We start from the raw sequence: 22,487 nt of genomic DNA, 5'->3' as shown, positions 1-22,487 counted from the left end.
CCATTATCCCTTTACTATATTATAAATATTTACAGATTATGAATATATTTAATAACAAATATAAATATATAATTATATGAATTATTAAATATAAAAATCTGATTATTAAATAATTTTGTAATATATTTACAAATTATATAAACAATCATAATCCATTAAACTTTTAAAATATAAACATAAAAACATAATACGAAGAAGCATAAATGTTAGACAAAAATAATCTGATAAATAAGCCGATGCTATCTCTTTCCATCTTACTCAAGTAATCGGCCTCAAACCAGACATGAAGTGGATGAATGGGAGCTAACAGCTAGTAGGTCACAATTAATTACAGTTGCCTGAGTCTGAGCAACAGGAAAACTGGCTCAAACTTCACAGAAATTAGACAATCCATACAATTTTTTTGTAAAAGAGTAAAATCATAAGAATGTATATTTGAATGCTTTCTTAAAATACATTCATCAATAATAACCCTTGAATTCAAAGAAAGATAGGGAATCCTTTTCAATGGAAATTATCAAAATTCTTGCATTACCTTACGACATGTTGCTGCACCGCAAAAGCATCGTTCTTTAATGCCCTCTTTGGTTAATCTGTAATCGCACGTTATCTCTTCGCCAGCTTCAATGTCTTTCTTCGCAAACAATGCAATCCGGCTCTCAACACCGACTGGCAATATCCTCGAAAAACAATTGGGTGCACACGAATGGTTGATCATACGCGCTGCATTTCCCTTCTTAGTGGCATCAATCACTGTTTCTTTGTCGATTGCAAAGAAGTACGTTGATTGTTTACCCTCTGATTGATATCTCTTTTCTCTTAAATTGGCAACACTGTTTCTTATTATTTCGCTCCGATATTCTATCACCATCTCCCCTCTTCGAATGGGTTCGATAGTAAAAAGACCATATCCATGAACTCCAGATTTCTCAAAGCGAAATCGGGTTTTTCCATTTTTCTGGCAGTAAGAAAGTCGGTCTCTGTATGAAGAGAACTGTGGTGGATCTGCTTCTCGTTCTGTTTTTAATCTCTTGTTTATAGCTTCTCTGGAATGGTGGGAGTATCCCACAGGTTGGTGAATTATGGAACTTATGCCGGATTTTGCTTTCAGACGATTATGCACAGAGGTTCTAGATGCATATGGTTCTTCTATTTTGCAGAGTCCAACTTCTTCTAGATTATTACCATCCTTTGAAGATGAACTCTCATCTGATGAACCTTCTGAATGTGTTACTGCAGCAGCTTCCTTTTGGATTCCCATAAGTATAGAATTTAGATCAGGGATTCTTACACCCACGTTTGGATCTGGAACCCTATGAGAGGCGCAATAGGAAATGTAGGTGCACACATCCTTTCCTTTATTGTTCCAGTAGGACAGCTCCATGTGATACCCTTCAATTAATGCACAGGTGGGGTGGTAAAAAGTTTCACATTCCATACACTTGACGCAAGATCCCTGCATTTTGTTACAGACTATGCATGACTTCCGAAAAGAGTCTGGATTGATTTTCAATATGCCATCAACAGGTTCCATAGTTTTATCATTCACAAAAGTTACTTCATTAGTAAAACAAGCACAAGTAACATGCACCCAAAATCCAGATGTTGTTGTAGGTTTCAGGGCGCCACCCATCACAGGGCAGAGACAGCAGTGTTGTGGAGTAGTGTTTGTCTTTAAACTCTGCAGTCTTCCCCCGATTCACTTGCACCATAACAATTTTCATGAACTCCAATATTACATCCATTGCAGATGATGAATTTATTATAATGCCAATCTTCAGCTCGGCGGCATATTGCACACCTTTCTGGTATCCAGGTTTCTTGGATTGGCTCGTATGGTTCTAGCAGCCATCCTCTTAATTCTCTTTCCCTATTGCTGAATGGCGTCTGCCCTTCCTGGGTAAAGAATCCAAGGCCACGAACCCCAGCTTCACAGGCCTTGTTAAGCCAATCAATGAGATGCTGATTGGAACCGCTGAGTCTAACACTTTGCTTCCATTTCTTCATCTTAGAGCCCACATGCTTTTCCCATTGCGACAGGCTCATCGACTTACCCTTTTCACATTCATTGCATTCACAGAGGATTAAGTGGCTATTAGTCACATAATTCGCCTCCTTGCCATTACAAATAACAGTAACGTGCTCTGGAACACTGAAAGACTTATTGTTTTTCTCCTTCAGAGAGGTTCCCAGGGCCGGTTGCTTCGGCGTGCATTGAGGATAGGAATATTCATCTAGGTTTTCTAGTTGCTCTCTACTTATATTATCACAATTATAATGAACCCAAACTTTGCATTTTTGACATTGAAGCCAACCTGTTTTGAACGTGGGAGTCCGTAACTTCATGGAAATGCCACAGTACTGATTGTTGGGGATTTTTCTCGTAAAATCCCAAAAACAAATAAACTGAACACACAAAGGCAATGCTCTGTTTCCTTCTCTCCACAAGACCCTTTGCACAGGAAAGCTTTAAAAAAAATTGTCTGAGAATAGAGTATTACACCACCATAAAAAGATTTGTATTCATTAAAATATAATGACCACCACCATAAAAAGATTTGTATTCATTAAAATATAATGCCTATACAAACTTCATCCTCTTTCACTCAGAGGGATTTACCAAAAATACATTTCAACCATCAACAAAAAAAACAGTGTCTCTTTCTGAGATTTTATAGTGCTTGGTAAAATTCTCATTTTACATTCACTGCTCTGAAAAACGTTTTACATATACTGCTGTAAGAATTTCTTACATTACATTTACCGTACAAAAAAGATTTACCCGCACCATACAATTCACCATTCACTATTGCTTCCCCTTCATTTGGACAACATCCAAAACTTACATTTCAACTTGGTATTCCTTTTGTTTCGCACTGTTGTGCTCCTTGGTTCTTTTCATTAACCCATTGCACTGTTGTGCAACACGAGAGATTTTTTTTTTATGAAAGTCAACTAAAAAAATTACATAATGCACGAGCTCCTATATATTTTGGATATTACATTGCGTATACATTACAACAAAATAACCATGCCTTTCTTTAAATTCACCATACCTTCGTGCATAAAAAAACATTAAAATTTAAAACTCTTACCAAAACTTCTACGGACACAATTAATACATTAAGTTTTTTTACCGACGGTCAACCAAAATTTTTACGGCACGTTAAATTTAATTTGCTGCAGGTTCGAGAAGTCCGACAACTGTTGATTTGCCCTCGCGGAATTGAACGGCTGGTATGAATATCGGAAGGCCCTTTGTTACCGAACTTTACGTTCCGATATGGCAGAGATTTTGCCAAAAAGTGCAAGACGCGTGGAGGCAGCTCGTTGGATCGGAGTCGACTGTACGAAAACTGCTTTCACCGCAAAAGCAGTCCGAAATGCGTCAGGCGGTTTATGGTTTCGCCGCGGTGGTTTTGGGGTTGTACGTGCGCAGTTGAAATTAGATTTCAACACTCCCCTTTAATTTCAACTGCTGGGAATTCAGTCATACCCAGACACTTCCTCAAAAATTCAAAGCTTTTCTCATCCAATGGCTTTGTCAAGATGTATGCTACCTGTTCTTGAGTCCTGCAATTTTCTAGGACAATTTCTCCATTGTTCACCAATTCTCTTATGTAGTGAAACCTTGTATCAATGTGTTTCGTTCTCTTATGAAACACTGAATTCTTTGACAATGCAATAGCTGAGCTATTGTCACAAAAAATCACTGTTGCTTTTGCCTGCTCTTGGCCTAAACTCCTCAACATTCTTCTCATCCAAACTGCTTGACATGCTGCTGCTGTAGCTGCCACATATTCAGCCTCTGCTGTAGACAATGCTACAATGGACTGCTTCTTAGAAGCCCATGAAATGGCTCCAGAACCCATATGAAAAGCATAACCGGAAGTGCTTATCCGATCATCTACACTTCCAGCCCAATCACTATCAATGTATCCAACTAAATCTGAACATTCTGAAGTAGTATATAAAATTCCAAACCTTTTGGTACCTTTGACATACCTTAAAATTCTTTTTGCTGCCTGCCAATGTGCCTCCTTTGGCCTCTCCATGAATCTGGAAATTAAACTAACAACAAACATAATGTCAGGCCTAGTAGCCGTTAAATACATAAGGCTGCCAACAATGCTCTTGTACAAACTAGGATCAAAATCCTTGTTGCTGTCCTCTTTGCTGAGTTTTAATCCCATTACTGTGGGAGTGATTGCTGCCTTGCACTCTTGCATGTTAAATCTGTCCAATACTTGATTTACATATTTTTCTTGTGAAATAAAAATTCCATTCTCATTTTGATCTACTTCTATTCCTAAGAAGTATCTCAGCAAACCCATGTCAGTCATTTCAAATTCCTCTTTCATGAATGATTTGAAATTCTCAATGAGATGATCATCATTACCTGTGAAAATAACATCATCAACATATAAGACAACAATCAAAATTTTACCATCCTTTTCTTTGATGTAGAGAGTGGGTTCTCCCTCACACTTCTCAAATTCTTTCTCTAATAGATATGAATCTATCCTGCTGTACCATGCTCTTGGCGCTTGCTTCAGCCCATAAAGAGAATTCTTCAATCTGCACACTTTGTGCTCTTCACCTTTCTTCTCATAGCCTAAAGGTTGTTCAACATAAAGCTCTTCCATTAACACTCCATTTAGGAATGTTGACTTCACGTCCATTTCGTAAACTTTCCACTTGTTTTGTGCTGCTATGGACAACACTGCTCTCACGGTTTCCATTCTTGCAACTGGTGCGAAAGTCTCCTCATAATCTCTCCCATACTGTTGCTTGTATCCTTTGACAACCAGCCTTGCCTTGTGCCTTTCTATCTAACCTTCAGCATTGCTCTTGGTCTTGTAGACCCATTTAACTCCAATCACTTCTTTACCTTTTGGTAGCTCAACCAAATCCCATGTTTTGTTTCTTTCTATGGCATTCATCTCCTCATCCATAGCTTTTATCCATTTCTTATCTTTAATTTCATCTTCGAAATGAATAGGGTCATCAACATGACAATACAAAGCAAACAAGGAATTCATTCCTTCTTCATAAATGTCACTTAAATTTCTTACCTCTTTCATTTGGTGTGCAAGTGCTTGAAGATGCACTTGAATTTCCTCCTTGTGGTGTGTTGGGAGAAGCACTTTCATTTATCCTCAATGGTGTCCCTTGTTGTCCTTGTGTTGGCGCTGCTATTTGGGGATGTATTTCAGCCATCTCCTCATCATCTTCATCATGAGACAAACAGTTTTTAACATTCACTGTTTTCTCTATGCTTCCATCCCAAGCTTCCTCCTCAATGAATTGAACATCTCTGCTGACAAAAAACTTATTGGTAGATGGGATATACAACCTATAAGCTTTGCATTCCTCACTGTATCCAATGAAAAGACATTTCTCCCCTTTGCTATCCAACTTCCTCCTTAGTTGATCTGGAATGTGTGCATAAGCCACACATCAAAAAAAATTCAAGTGGGTGACACCTTGCTTTCTCCCACTCCATGCTTTTTCCGACACTTTGTTCATGACTGCTTTTGTAGGACACCTGTTCAAAATGTAAACTTCACAATTTACAGCTTCAGCCCAATAATCATTTGGAAAATGCTTTGCCTTTAGCATGCTCCTCGCCATATCCATGATGGTCATGTTTGTTGGAAATAATACTGAGAGGGGGGGGGGGTGAATCAGTATTATCAGATCAATCAAACTTTTCAATTTCATACTCAGAAACATATACGCTACTTCAATTAAGTGAACCCGCGTGTACACGCTACTGTGTCTAATGAAACTCGCGTATATCCAGAGATCTTATAATTCAGTTAGCTTAATCTTCAGTAAATGCATCAGATCATTATTAAGCATATTAACAGTAAACAGGTGCAGAATAACAGAACAGAACATCACACAAGAGCCACACACATGAACACAAAGATATAAGGTGGAAACCCAATGTGGGTGAAAACCACCTGCTGCAAGTCATCTCAATCTTCTTCTTAATAAGAAAATCCTTTTACAATATTTGTACTGGTGCAGTCTTATACCAGTACGGGAGCTACAACCCCCTTTGCTCTTGTACTAGCCGATCCATTTACTAGTACGCAGGCTGCTACCTGCTACAATGCTCCAAAGATCTCCTTTAGCTTTTGTACTAGCTTAGATACTAGTACGTAGGTGCTTGCCTACAATCTTCTCACCTCCAGGTACCACGTTTCATCAATTTTCAGACTGGATACACTGAAGCACAACACATAATCTGTAAGGCCACTTTTCATCCAATTTTCATACTGGACCCATAACTATCATTGAAGCTCAAAACAATCATCAAACTCTGAATCACTGAAACCCTGTTAACAACAGTCACCAGAACACAGAGCAGACACAGAACTCTGTAATAACCATCAGATCCATCTGCAACTTCAAATATTAAGCTTTACAATGTATACGCTACTTCGATGAATCAAACCCGCGTGTATACGCGCTTTTGCCAAAGACAACCCGCGTACAGATCTAAAAATAATTTCTCATAACTTGCAGCTGTACCAGACATCAGTCATACTCATAACATTTATAGAACAATACATGCGTCAGTATGTAGATCTAGAATAAGCATCATAAAGATAGTTCATTTCAAACCATTTGACCCCGATCTCTCCTTAGATCTAGTTCTCCATCAACCGGTGAGATCTCTCCTTAGCTCAGATCAAGCAATGCATCATCAACCCATAACCCTGCATACTGGATCTAATGCTTCATCAGATATTCAAGACATTTCAGATACCCTTGCCTAATGATTTCCTTCTCCTTATATAGCCTTAGGCCTTGTTCAATACCAAGGGCCACAACCATAGAAATCCAATACCATCAACTTTAAAACTAGGGATCAACACGTCCGTCGAGACACCAAGGTCCAAAACCATAGGCACAACTTCCAAGGACTAACCGCCATGGACCAAAATGAGTTTTCCACATACACGCGCTTTTAATGAAGCCAACCTGCGTGTACACGCGACTTGGGCTTAACGAACCTGCGTGTATGAACTTTCTCTTCTTCTTATAGTCTGATCATCAATTCCTTGCTGCTGTCCTTCTGCACTATGATTTCTCATCAGTGTGGTTTGCCATCAAGGACAACACTTGTCTCATAATGCCAACAATCTCCCCCTTTGGACTTGATGGCAAAGCTAACTTGTCACACTTAGAACTATCATCTGATTCCTTTGAGCCGTCCTCCATCAGTCACATCTGATATCTCTTCTGAAGATTCATCCAGTTATACATAAGTGAGATATTCTTCTATGAGAGGGTTGCCATCAAGTACAACACATGCATCATTATGCCAACAATCTCCCCCTTTGTACTTGATGGCAACAACACCAAATCACTCTCCCCCTTTGACATCAAGGGCAAAGGGTGGACCAAGATATTCTCTTCCTTTGCTGAATCATTCCACTGTCCATACTCCCCCTGAGTACCTGCTGAAATCTCTGAATAGTCTCCCCCTTTGTATATGCCAAGGTGTACCAATCTGTTCATACTCCCCCTGAGTACATGCTGAATCTTTGTACCGCTGAAGTGTGTTGTACATGCTTTTCCTGACTGTAGGCAAGATCTGCAAAAGATGTTCTTCAAGAAGAACATGACTCTATACATCATAAAGGACCTTCCTATCACTTAGGACTCATACATACATCCATCTCTCAACTAAGTGAGGATATACAACAAAATTTTACATATGACAACCAATCACATTACATCAATCATCCCAGGCATAGTGGGGAAACCAAAATAGGTCGTTACATGACCTTGACACCATGAAAGAGATACCACAAAAGAGATATATGACATAGAGACGTAAGAACTAGACCAAGACTTATGAAAGTCACCAGCAGCATCTGATAATCACCATTCAGATCAGCAACCAAGAGATCCTTCTGTTCTCCTTTCGCCTTTGTTTCTCCTGAAATCAACACCAAATGTGAACTAGAACCAAAAGCTTTAAGATAATGCCAACAATGCATCATTGGAAGATTATCTGCTCCCCCTGAACCTGTGCCAGATGATCTCTGTCAGACCTATATCAGACTTTCTGCAACCAACATCTGTCCCTGCTGATTTCCTTCAACTCTCCATATACGCGTCTGTATACACATAAACAGGCGTATATACGCAGATATCCCTTACGCAACACGCGTACACCATATACGCGACTATCCCCTTGTAAAACGGCGTATGCACGCGGATATCCTTTACACAACACGCGTACACAAATTTCCATATCAGCAACCTGTAAATGTCCTGTAGAGAATAGGTCATCAACCTATAACAAGGTATGTCTGCATCAATTCATCCCTTTGAACAGAATTCAGAGTCATTCACATGTGTGAAACCACCATAGCCATTTCATCAAGCTCTACATGATCCAAGTATCATTACTTGGGAACATCTGCATCAATCAACACATACAAGTATCAACCTATCAAGAACTCATCACCATGTCTCCAACAAAGCAACCTTGAGTAGTCATCCATGTATCAGCACTATGTATCTTGAGCTCAAGCTCATTTGACAAAACTTCTTGATATCATCAACAGCAACAATCCTTATTCACAAGAGTGCCTGCATCATAACTGTATGATCTTTATGCATATGACAACAGCAGTATATAAGTGACTCATCATCAAGTGAGGAAGATGTGTATTAAAGCTTTGTACTTCTCCTTGTCCTTATGACTATCACCATGTAAGCACCATATATGCATTATCAAGCAATCAACCATAAATCTGATCTGATCATTAACTATGTAGCCCCAAGAGTCACATCATAGCAAGATATATCATTTAGCCATATAAGAATCATCACCAAGGACTATTAACCATAATGCCAACAATGAATTATTAAAGGCATATGCTCCCCCTCAACCAGTGCCATTTGTTAGATCTGATCATGCATATATCAGCAGTAAGCATCAAAACATCTTCATCCTCAAGTTAGGATCAAAACACTTCTGGACATCATACAAGTAACAAAACATTTCCACACATCCTCAGCAGACTGTAGCTATTAACCAATAGAGCAAATAATGGACTGAATCATATCAGATCCCTTTTCTGAGCCTGTCCCCACTGCTTTTCCTCAGACTGACATATACGCGACTTTGCAGTGTCGAACTCGCGTATATACGCGACTTCCCTTTAAGGAACTTGCGTATGAGATTCAGGACACTGAAGGTTTACACTTTCAGCTCCCCCTGAGTCTGATATGTCTGTGCTGTGCTGTGTCTCAGTACATTGTGCTGACTGTACTTCCTTCTTCCTCCATATCTTCAAGTGTGATGAGGTTTTCTCCTTTCGGTGTGATGTCCATCCTTTGTTCCTGCATTCCTTTGCTATATGTCCAAGCTTGTTACATGCATAACATCTAACATGTTTCATGTTCCTTCTGTAGCAATCAGCAGCTTTGTGACCATACATATTGCAAGTAAAGCAATATCCATTAAAGTACCTTGATTGAGATGACCTGTCCGCATAATAGTCTTGAACTCTTCTTCTTCTATATCTAGCTGCAACATGTCCAAGATTATGACATACATAACATTCAACATTATTCATAGGAGGAGTAAAAGATTTTCTTTGAAGATTTTCTTTCCTTGGTTGATGATGAGATTGACCTTTATCTTCATTGTTGATCATTTTAGATTTCACTTTCGAGTTCCTTGCCTCACCTTGTGAACTAGATTCACCTTCAACAGATTCATGAAAACCAAGACCAGTCTTGATAGCAGGAGACCTTTGACTACTAAGAATATCATCCAAGGCTTTAGTACTATCTTGAAATCTCAAAAGTTTATCCTTTTCTTCTAATTTACCTTTCAAGATATTTACCTCAACTTGAAGTTGTTCCTCCTTTTCTAGACATTGCTTCTTCATGTCTTCTCCATCTTTTCTTCCTTCTTCCATTTGTTGCCTTAGATTGAGTATCTCCTTTTCTTGCTTTTCATACAGATCCTGCTGAATTTGACGAACTCTGAAGGCACATTCCAACTGTGATTTTAAGCTGATGACTTCGTTGTCTTGTTTTTCAATTGTTTGGTGTAGATCTGTATTCTGCTTCTTTGATTCTTCAAGATCTCCTTTTAGTGAGAGGATTGTAGCTTCAAGATTTTCATAGTAGCTGGATCTATCTTTGAGTTTCTTGATGGTTGTGCTTCTTTCGTTGACTTATTTTCTTAATGATGTCACTTCATGCTGCAATTTTTGACATTGGTCTTCCTTGTCCTTGAGAAGCTTTCTTACCTTGTTTCCTTCTTCTAGTTGGGCCTTTAGTTTGGTAACTTCTTCTTTGAAAGCACATTCCCTTTTGTTCAATAGATCTTGTTGATCTTTAACTTTGTCTGCAAACCTTCTAAACATTGCCTCTATTTGACACTTTTCTTGCTCACCCATAAAAGCATGTTCAGTAGTTTCACTATCACTTCCATCACTTTCACAAGGAAATATAGCAGGAACATCAGAGGATAACACATTCATACCTGATAATGATTCTGAATCTAATTCTGAATCTGATTCTGAATCTGAAGAACTTCTTATACCTAATCCCCAATCGACTCTCCCACTGTCATAGATCTTCTGAGATGTCTTCTTCTTCTTATGAGCTTTCTTCTTAAGCTTCTTTCCCATTGTTCCACGGATCTCCTTCAAGCGATCAAGCTTCTACCAAAGGACCTGCTCTGATACCAATTGTTGGAAATAATACTGAGAGGGGGGGGGGTGAATCAGTATTATCAGATCAATCAAACTTTTCAATTTCATACTCAGAAACATATACGCTACTTCAATTAAGTGAACCCGCGTGTACACGCTACTGTGTCTAATGAAACTCGCGTATATCCAGAGATCTTATAATTCAGTTAGCTTAATCTTCAGTAAATGCATCAGATCATTATTAAGCATATTAACAGTAAACAGGTGCAGAATAACAGAACAGAACATCACACAAGAGCCACACACATGAACACAAAGATATAAGGTGGAAACCCAATGTGGGTGAAAACCACCTGCTGCAAGTCATCTCAATCTTCTTCTTAATAAGAAAATCCTTTTACAATATTTGTACTGGTGCAGTCTTATACCAGTACGGGAGCTACAACCCCCTTTGCTCTTGTACTAGCCGATCCATTTACTAGTACGCAGGCTGCTACCTGCTACAATGCTCCAAAGATCTCCTTTAGCTTTTGTACTAGCTTAGATACTAGTACGTAGGTGCTTGCCTACAATCTTCTCACCTCCAGGTACCACGTTTCATCAATTTTCAGACTGGATACACTGAAGCACAACACATAATCTGTAAGGCCACTTTTCATCCAATTTTCATACTGGACCCATAACTATCATTGAAGCTCAAAACAATCATCAAACTCTGAATCACTGAAACCCTGTTAACAACAGTCACCAGAACACAGAGCAGACACAGAACTCTGTAATAACCATCAGATCCATCTGCAACTTCAAATATTAAGCTTTACAATGTATACGCTACTTCGATGAATCAAACCCGCGTGTATACGCGCTTTTGCCAAAGACAACCCGCGTACAGATCTAAAAATAATTTCTCATAACTTGCAGCTGTACCAGACATCAGTCATACTCATAACATTTATAGAACAATACATGCGTCAGTATGTAGATCTAGAATAAGCATCATAAAGATAGTTCATTTCAAACCATTTGACCCCGATCTCTCCTTAGATCTAGTTCTCCATCAACCGGTGAGATCTCTCCTTAGCTCAGATCAAGCAATGCATCATCAACCCATAACCCTGCATACTGGATCTAATACTTCATCAGATATTCAAGACATTTCAGATACCCTTGCCTAATGATTTCCTTCTCCTTATATAGCCTTAGGCCTTCTTCAATACCAAGGGCCACAACCATAGAAATCCAATACCATCAACTTTAAAACTAGGGATCAACACGTCCGTCGAGACACCAAGGTCCAAAACCATAGGCACAACTTCCAAGGACTAACCGCCATGGACCAAAATGAGTTTTCCACATACACGCGCTTTTAATGAAGCCAACCTGCGTGTACACGCGACTTGGGCTTAACGAACCTGCGTGTATGAACTTTCTCTTCTTCTTATAGTCTGATCATCAATTCCTTGCTGCTGTCCTTCTGCACTGTGATTTCTCATCAGTGTGGTTTGCCATCAAGGACAACACTTGTCTCATAATGCCAACAATGTTCTCCCTTTCAGCAACTCCATTTTGCTGTGGGGTGTACCTTGCTGTAAATTGCTTGTGAATTCTATTTTCTCTACAGAATCGTAGGAATTCCTTGGAGATATACTCACCTCCTCTATCAGTTCTCAAAACTTTAATATGCAGCCCGCTTTGGTTTTCCACAAGTGCTTTGAAATTTCAGAATTTTTCAAACACTTCACTCTTGTTTTTAAGGAAATATACCCAAGTTTTTCTTGTAAAGTCATCAATGAATGTTAAGAAATATCGGCTGCTTGCTAATCATGGAGCTTGCATTGGTCCATATAAATCTGAGTGGATAATTTCTAAGGGTGCCTTTGCCCTTATGCTCTTCCCTGATGGAAAACTTTCTCTGTGTTTTTTACCCAATATACAACCTTCACAAAGGCTGTCTGGTTTCTCTATCAATGATAATCCTCTTACCATTCCTTTCCTACTCAACAAGTTCAGACATCCAAAGTTGAGATGTCCAAATCTCAAGTGCCACAACCAATTTTCATCCTTTGGCATACTTTGGAAAGCCTCTTGGGTCACTGCTGCAATTACATTCTTGTTTTTCAAATCTGCCCTGATCCTGAGAGGGAACATCCTGTTCCTTGTCATCTTCACTTCAGCAATGCATCTTTTGATGGGTGCTATATCCATGATGGTGCATACATCATTCTCAAAGAAAACATTGTAACCCTTTTGAATAAGTTGTCCAATACTCAAGAGGTTACATCTCATTCCAGGGACATAGTAGATATCTGCTATGGTTTTCCTTTCTCCTTGCTTTGTAAATATTTTTACCTCTCCTTTTCCCATAACAGAAATTTTGCTATCAGTTCCTAATGTGACTTCTGATTTTATATTCTGATCTAAAGCAGAAAAGAGGGCTATGTTTCCTGTCATATGGTTGTTGCAACCTGAGTCTAAAAACCAAATGTCTTCACTATTGTTTTCAGCCATGTTACAAGCTAACAACACATTATTTTGGCTGATGTTTTCCCTAGTAATATTTGCATTAGATCTATTGTTCATATCATGCTGCTTCTTCCTACATTCACTTGCATAGTGCCCATATTTTTTACAATAATAACATTGGACATTGGATTTTTCATACCTTTGCCCATGAGCATGATGTTGTCCTCTTTGTTGGCTGCTACCTTGGCCTTGGTTCTGATTTGGATTGCTGCCTCTTCCTTGAGAATTTGCTGGGCTATTCCTTCCACCTCTGTTTTGGCTTCTGCCTCTTCCTCTCTTGTTTCCTCTGCCTTGACCTCTTCCTCTTCCAAAAAACATTTGGGTCTTGAAAGCTTGCTCTAGAGATGAGTTTTCATTTCTACTCAACCCCTGCTTATGTGTTATCAGTGATGCATGTAACTCATCAACTGAAAAGTTTGAGAGATCCTTTGTCTCTTCTATGGTGGTGACAATCACATCAAACTTTGAGGGTAGGACCCTCAATAGTTTCTCCACAATCCTCCTTTCTTCAAGGGTTTCTCCATGAGTCCTCATCTATGTGACCAGACCAATCACATGTGTAAAGAATGAGTCAATGGTGTTTGACTCCTTCATGCTCAGATTCTCAAAATCTCTCCTCAGCAATTGTAGTTTTGCTGTCTTCACTTTCTCCATGCCTTGATAGGCTGTCTTGTGAGTTTTCCATGCTTCTTTGGATGTCTTAGCTACTACTATCCTTGGAAACACACTCTGTTCTACTGCTTGATACAACAATACAATGGCTTTTGCATCCTTCTTCCTATTTCTCTTCATCAGATCTCTCTCTGTCTGTGTCAAACTGTTAAACTCTTCTTCATCTGCTGGTTCTTCAAACCCATATTCAACTAATTCCCATAAATCTTGAGAGACAAACAGGGCTCTCATGGTTATGGCCCAGTAGTCATAGTTTTTCCTATTAAGCTGTGGAAGATGGGTATTAAACATACCCATACTCGTGCTAGCCATTCCTTGCATCCTCAACTATGCTTCAATTTCTTGACTATGTATTTTAAAACACTGACTGTTTCAGCAGTAACAAAAAGAAAACTTTGAGGAATACCTGAATCTTTTGTTGACTGAGTCTTCACTCTGCTGGAGAAGTTGTTGCAACAAAAGAACTCATTTCTTCAGCTTCTTGAACAACTTCAAAGAGCCTGAACCTACTCTGTTACCACTGTTGGGGATTTTTCTGGTAAAATCCCAAAAACAAACAAACTGAACACACAGAGGCAATGCTCTGTTTCCTTCTCTCCACAGGATCCTTTGCACAGGGAAGCTTTAAAAAATTTTGTCTGAGAAAAAAGTATTACAACACCATAAAAAGATTTGTATTCATTAAAATATAATGCCTGATACAAACTTCATCCTCTTTCACTTAGAGGGATTTACCAAAAATACATTTCAACCATCAACAAAAAAAACTCTGTCTCTTTCTGAGATTTTACATTGCTGGGTAAAATTCTCATTTTACATTCACTGCTGTGAAAAACATTTTACATATACTGTTGTAAACTTACATATGTTGTAAGAATGTCTTACATTACATTTACCGTAAAAAAAAATTTTACCGGCACCATACAATTCACCATTCGCTATTGCTTCCCCTTCATTTGGACAACATCCAAAACTTACATTTCAACTTGGTATTCCTTTTGTTTCGCACTGTTGTGCTCCTTGCTTCTTTTCATTAACCCATTGCACTGTTGTGCAACACGAGAGATTTTTTTTATGAAAGTCAACTAAAAAAATTACATAATGCACGAGCTCCTATATATTTTGGATATTACATTGCGTATACATTATAACAAAATGACCATGCCTTTCTTTAAATTCACCATACCTTCGTGCATAAAAAAACATTAAAATTTAAAACTCTTACCAAAACTTCTACGGACACAATTAATACATTAAATTTCTTTTCCGGCGGTCAACCAAAATTTTTACGGCACGTTAAATTTAATTTGCTGCAGGTTCGAGAAGTCCGACAACCGTTGATTTGCCCTCGCGGAATCGAACGGCTGGTATGAATATCGGAAGGCCCTTTGTTACCGAACTTTACGTTCCGATATGGCAGAGCTTTTGCAAAAAAGTGCAGGACGCGTGGAGGCAGCTCGTTGGATCGGAGTCGACTATACGAAAACTGCTTTCACTGCAAAAGCGGTCCGAAATGCGTCAGGCGGTTTGTGGTTTCGCTGCGGTGGTTTTGCGGTTGTATGTGCGCACTTGAAATTAGATTTCAACACTCCCCTTTAATTTCAACTGCTTGGAATTCGGTCATACCCAGACACTTCCTCAAAAATTCAAAGCTTTTCTCATCCAATGGCTTTGTCAAGATGTATGCTACCTGTTCTTGAGTCCTGCAATTTTCTAGGACAATTTCTCCATTGTTCACCAATTCTCTGATGTAGTGAAACCTTGTATCAATGTGTTTCGTTCTCTTATGTAACACTGAATTCTTTGACAATGCAATAGCTGAGCTATTGTCACAAAAAATCGTTGTTGCTTTTGCCTGATCTTGGCCTAAACTCCTCAACATTCTTCTCATCCAAACTGCTTGACATGCTGCTGCTGTAGCTGCCACATATTCAGCCTCTGCTGTAGACAATGCTACAATGGACTGCTTCTTAGAAGCCCATGAAATGGCTCCAGAACCCATATGAAAAGCATAACCGGAAGTGCTTTTCCGATCATCTACACTTCCAGCCCAATCACTATCAGCGTATCCAACTAAATCTGAACATTCTGAAGTACTATATAAAATTCCAAACCTTTTGGTACCTTTGACATACCTTAAAATTATTTTTGCTTCCTGCCAATGTGCCTCCTTTGGCCTCTCCATGAATCTGGAAATTAAACTAACAACAAACATAATGTCAGGCCTAGTAGCCGTTAAATACATAAGGCTGCCAACAATGCTCTTGTACAAACTAGGATCAAAATCCTTGCTGCTGTCCTCTTTGCTGAGTTTTAATCTCATTACTGTGGGAGTGATTGCTGCCTTGCACTCCTGCATGTTAAATCTGTCCAATACTTGATTTACATATTTTTCTTGTGAAATAAAAATTCCATTCTCATTTTGATATACTTCTATTCCTAAGAAGTATCTCAGCAAACCCATGTCAGTCATTTCAAATTCCTCTTTCATGAATGATTTGAAATTCTCAATGAGATGATCATCATTACCTGTGAAAATAACATCATCAACATATAAGACAACAATCAAAATTTTACCATCCTTTTCTTTGATGTAGAGAGTGGTTTCTCCCTCACACTTCTCAAATTCTTTCTCTAATAGATATGAATCTATCCTGCTGTACCATGCTCTTGGCGCTTGCTTCAGCCCATAAAGAGCATTCTTCAATCTGCACACTTTGTGCTCTTCACCTTTCTTCTCATAGCCTAGAGGTTGTTCAACATAAACCTCTTCCATTAACACTCCATTTAGGAATGCTGACTTCACGTCCATTTGGTAAACTTTCCACTTGTTTTGTGCTGCTATGGACAACACTGCTCTCACGGTTTCCATTCTTGCAACTGGTGCGAAAGTCTCCTCATAATCTCTCCCATACTGTTGCTTCTATCCTTTGACAACCAGCCTTGCCTTGTGCCTTTCTATCTTACCTTCAGCATTGCTCTTGGTCTTGTAGACCCATTTAACTCCAATCACTTCTTTACCTTTTGGTAGCTCAACCAAATCCCATGTTTTGTTTCTTTCTATGGCATTCATCTCTTCATCCATAGCTTTTATCCATTTCTTATCTTTAATTTCATCTTCGAAATGAATAGGGTCATCAACATGACAATACAAAGCAAACAAGGAATTCTTTCCTTCATCATAAATGTCACTTAAATTTCTTACCTCTTTCATTTGGTGTGCAAGTGCTTGAAGATGCACTTGAATTTCCTCCTTATGGTGTGTTGGGAGAAGCACTTTCATTTATCCTCAATGGTGTCCCTTGCTGTCCTTGTGTTGGCGCTGCTGTTTGGGGATGTATTTCAGCCATCTCCTCATCATCTTCATCATGAGACAAACAATTTTTAACATTCACTGTTTTCTCTATGCTTCCATCCCAAGCTTCCTCCTTAATGAATTGAACATCTCTGCTGACAAAAAACTTCTTGGTAGATGGGATATACAACCTATAAGCTTTGCATTCCTCACTGTATCCAATGAAAAGACATTTCTCCCCTTTGTTGTCCAACTTCCTCCTTAGCTGATCTGGAATGTGTGCATAAGCCACACATCCAAAAACTTTCAAGTGGGTGACACCTTGCTTTCTCCCACTCCATGCTTCTTCCGACACTTTGTTCATGACTGCTTTTGTAGGACACCTGTTCAAAATGTAAACTTCACAATTTACAGCTTCAGTCCAATAATCATTTGGAAAATGCTTTGCCTTTAGCATGCTCCTCGCCATATCCATGATGGTCATGTTCTCCCTTTCAGCAACTCCATTTTGGTGTGGGGTGTACCTTGCTGTAAATTGCTTATGAATTCCATTTTCTCTACAGAATCGTAGGAATTCCTTGGAGATATACTCACCTCCTCTATCAGTTCTCAAAACTTTAATATGCAGCCCGCTTTGGTTTTCCACAAGTGCTTTGAAATTTCAGATTTTTTCAAACAGTTCACTCTTGTTTTTAAGGAAATATACCCAAGTTTTTCTTGTAAAGTCATCAATGAATGTTAAGAAATATCGGTTGCTTGCTAATGATGGAGCTTGCATTGGTCCATATAAATCTGAGTGGATAATTTCTAAGGGTGCCTTTGCCCTTATGCTCTTCCCTGATGGAAAACTTTCTCTGTGTTGTTTACCCAATATACAACCTTCACAAAGGCTGTCCGGTTTCTCTATCAATGATAATCCTCTTACCATTCCTTTCCTACTCAACAAGTTAAGACCTCCAAAGTTGAGATGTCGAAATCTCATGTGCCACAACCAATTTTCATCCTTTGGCATACTTTGGAAAGCCTCTTGGGTCACTGCTGCAATTACATTCTTGTTTTTCAAATCTGCCCTGATCCTGAGAGGGAACATCCTGTTCCTTGTCATCTTCACTTCAGCAATGCATCTTTTGCTGGGTGCTATATCCATGATGGTGCATACATCATTCTCAAAGAAAACATTGTAACCCGTTTGAATAAGCTGTCCAATACTCAAGAGGTTACATCTCATTCCAGGGACATAGTAGACATCTGTTATGGTTTTCCTTTCTCCTTGCTTTGTAAATATTTTTACCTCTCCTTTTCCCATAACATAAATTTTGCTATCAGTTCCTAATGTGACTTTTGATTTTATATTCTGATCTAAAGCAGAAAAGAGGGCTATGTTTCCTGTCATATGGTTGCTGCAACCTGAGTCTAAAAACCAAATGTCTTCACTATTTGTTTCAGCCATGTTACAAGCTAACAACACATTATTTTGGCTGATGTTTTCCCTAGTAATATTTGCATTAGATCTATTGTTCATATCATGCTGCTTCTTCCTACATTCACTTGCATAGTGCCCATATTTTTTACAATAATAACATTGGACATTGGATTTTTCATACCTTTGCCTGTGAGCATGATGTTGTCCTCTTTGTTGGCTGCTACCTTGGCCTTGGTTCTGATTTGGATTGCTGCCTCTTCCTTGAGAATTTGCTGGGCTATTCCTTCCACCTTTGTTTTGTCTTCTGCCTCTTCCTCTCTTGTTTCCTCTGCCTTGACCTCTTCCTCTTCCAAAAAACATTTGGGTCTTGAAAGCTTGCTCTAGAGATGAGTTTTCATTTCTACTCAACCTCTGCTCATGTGTTATCAGTGATGCATGTAGCTCATCAACTGAAAAGTTTGAGAGGTCCTTTGTCTCTTCTATGGTGGTGACAATCACATCAAACTTTGAGGGTAGGACCCTCAATAGTTTCTCCACAATCCTCCTTTCTTCAAGGGTTTCTCCATGAGTCCTCATCTATGTGACCAGACCAATCACATGTGTAAAGAATGAGTCAATGGTGTTTGACTCCTTCATGCTCAGATTCTCAAAATCTCTCCTCAGCAATGGTAGTTTTGCTGTCTTCACTTTCTCCATGCCTTGATAGGCTGTCCTGAGAGTTTTCCATGCTTCTTTGGATGTCTTACCTACTGCTATCCTTGGAAACACACTCTGGTCTACTGCTTGATACAACAATACAATGGCTTTTGCATCCTTCTTCCTATTTCTCTTCAGCAGATCTCTCTCTGCCTGTGTCAAACTGTTAAACTCTTCTTCATCTGCTGGTTCTTCAAACCCATATTCAACTAAGTCCCATAAATCTTGAGAGGCAAACAGGGCTCTCATGGTTATGGCCCAGTAGTCATAGTTTTTCCCATTAAACTGTTGAAGATGGGTATTAAACATACCCATACTAGTGCTCGTGCTAGCCATTCCTTGCATCCTCAACTATGCTTCAATTTCTTGACTATGTATTTTAAAACACTGACTGTTTCAGCAGTAACAAAAAGAAAACTTTGAGGAATACCTGAATCTTTTGTTGACTGAGTCTTCACTCTGTTGGAGAAGCTGTTGCAGCAAAAGAACTCATTTCTTCAGCTTCTTGAACAACTTCAAAGAGCCTGAACCTACTCTGATACCACTGTTGGTGATTTTTCTGGTAAAATCCCAAAAACAAACAAACTGAACACACAGAGGCAATGCTCTGTTTCCTTCTCTGCACAGGATCCTTTGCACAGGGAAGCTTTAAAAAATTTTGTCTGAGAGCAAAGTATTACACCACCATAAAAAGATTTGTATTCATTAAAATATAATGCCTGATACAAACTTCATCCTCTTTCACTCAGAGGGATTTACCAAAAATACATTTCAACCATCAACAAAAAAAACTCTGTCTCTTTCTGAGATTTTACACTGCTGGGTAAAATTCTCATTTTACATTCACTACTGTGAAAAACATTTTACATATACTGCTGTAAACTTACATATGTTGTAAGAATTTATTACATTACATTTACCGTAAAAAAAAATTTTACCCGCACCATACAATTCACCATTCGCTATTGCTTCCCCTTCATTTGGACAACATCCAAAACTTACATTTCAACTTGGTATTCCTTTTGTTTCGCACTGCTGTGCTCCTTGCTTCACACGCTGGTCTTTTTCTTTTTCATTAACCCATTGCACTGTTGTGCAACACGAGAGCTTTTTTTTTTTTATGAAAGTCAACTAAAAAAAAATTACATAATGCACGAGCTCCTATATATTTTGGATATTACATTGCGTATACATTATAACAAAATGACCATGCCTTTCTTTAAATTCACCATACCTTCGTGCATAAAAAAACATTAAAATTTAAAACTCTTACCAAAACTTCTACGGACACAATTAATACATTAAGTTTCTTTACTAGCGGTCAACCAAAATTTTTACAGCACGTTAAATTTAATTTGCTGCAAGTTCGAGAAGTCCGACAACCGTTGATTTTCCCTCGCAGAATCGAACGGATGGTATGAATATCGGAAGGCCCTTTGTTACTGAACTTTACGTTCCGATATGGCAGAGATTTTGCAAAAAAGTGCAGGACGCGTGGAGGCAGCTCGTTGGATCGGAGTCGACTGTACGGAAACTGCTTTCACCGCAAAAGCGGTCCGAAATGCGTCAGGCGGTTTGTGGTTTGGCTGTGGTGGTTTTGGGGTTGTACGTGCGCAGTTGAAATTAGATTTCTACACTGATTGAACTTGTACAACTTGTAGCAAGGTCGAGAGATCAACAAAACCTTCGCAGATGAAGTACGCAGCTGCTTCACCTGAACAGATGGTAATAATCCTGAAGCGGGAAACTTCTCGTTACAGCTGCTGCACGTTGTTTCTTCTTCTTGATCTTGCATAACCCTGTATCCAGACCAAAAATCTGCTTTTGTGGCTTCGTCAATTGCCTCAGAAAACTCATCCTTAAGGTCCTTAGAAGAGCTTTTCAAGAATTTCTGACTCTTGTATTTTAATGTCCTGAAGTCCCAAAATGGGAATACCCTTTTTTCTTTAACCCATCTATATGCGCAGTCCAAGTTATTTTTAATGTGTAAAAACTTAACACAAAGTCTTCCAGGAACTGTTGGGGATTTTTCTGGTAAAATCCCAAAAACACACAAATAAAACTCAACACAGAGGCAATGCTCTGTTTCTCTCTCCACAGGATCTTTTGCACTCGGAAGCTTAAAAAAATTTCTGAGAACAGAGTATTACATACCCAGAAAATGCTTGCATTCATTAAAATAAAAATGCATGATACATGTTTCTTCCTCTTTCACTCAGAGGGCTTTACCAAAAATGCATTCAACCAATCAAAAATAAAACTTTGTCTCCTCCTGAGATTTTACACTGCTGGTGTGTAAAAACCTCATTTACATTTACTGGTGTGAAAACATTTTACATATACTGCTGTAAAAATAAATTTTTACATATGCAGTAAGATTTTACATTACGTTCACACAAAAAAAATTCTTTACTCACACCATGTGATTCTTCATGCTTCCTCATCGTTTGAGCAACATGCAAGATTTACATTTCAACTTGGTTTCTTTATACTCTCCTTGCTTCACACTACGCACTGCTGTGCGATATTCTACATACCTGACTCAAACATATGCGCTCCCATTTTTTTTTCTTTCACTGTCGCGAGCTCTCATATTACAATATCAACGCCCACAAAAAACTTAACACATACAATGTGTATACCAAACAAAAGGATATAATACGTTTTATCTATGTTAAAAAAAATATATGCCGTATAAAAAACTTAAAATATTTTACCAACTTTCTACGACCAGGTTTAAATTCCATTTAATTCTTTTGCAGACGGAACCAGCGGTCAACCAAAAACGTTCATGCAAGTTGAAGAAGATCCTGGTCTGTTGACTTGATCGGACGCAATTCGCAAGCTCAAGTCACACAACTCAAATGAAGTTTAGTGTTCGGGGAATTGGTGGTTTCGGAGTTGTACACTGGATGCGTGGCAGCAACGGATTGTGTCGGAGGCCCTCTCACGAAAACAACTTTTTGCGAATGGTGGTGCGGGGAAGTCTGGGTGGTTTTGCCAAACCACGCTGCAGTAAATGTGCGGTTGAAATTAATATTTCAACACTCCCCTTTAATTTCAACTGCTGGGTTATCAGTCATACCCAAACATTTCCTCAAAAATTCAAATCTTTTCTGGTCCAATGGCTTTGTCAAAATGTCTGCAACCTGTTCTTGAGTCCTGCAATGTTGTA

At 38.8% G+C, this 22,487-nt stretch overlaps 1 pseudogene; it reads right to left on the bottom strand.

The window, feature by feature from the left end:
- Positions 1-517: 517 nt before the first annotated feature.
- Positions 518-2,346, bottom strand: LOC149248294 (histone-lysine N-methyltransferase ATX4 pseudogene; annotated as a pseudogene).
- Positions 2,347-22,487: the final 20,141 nt, after the last annotated feature.

This window comes from Pinus tabuliformis, chromosome 7 (genome assembly GCF_031772625.1).
Source record: "Pinus tabuliformis cultivar Carrire ecotype Pingquan chromosome 7, CPIR1, whole genome shotgun sequence".
Classification (NCBI taxonomy): Eukaryota; Viridiplantae; Streptophyta; class Pinopsida; order Pinales; family Pinaceae; genus Pinus; species Pinus tabuliformis.
This window is presented reverse-complemented; position numbering and strand designations above follow the sequence as displayed.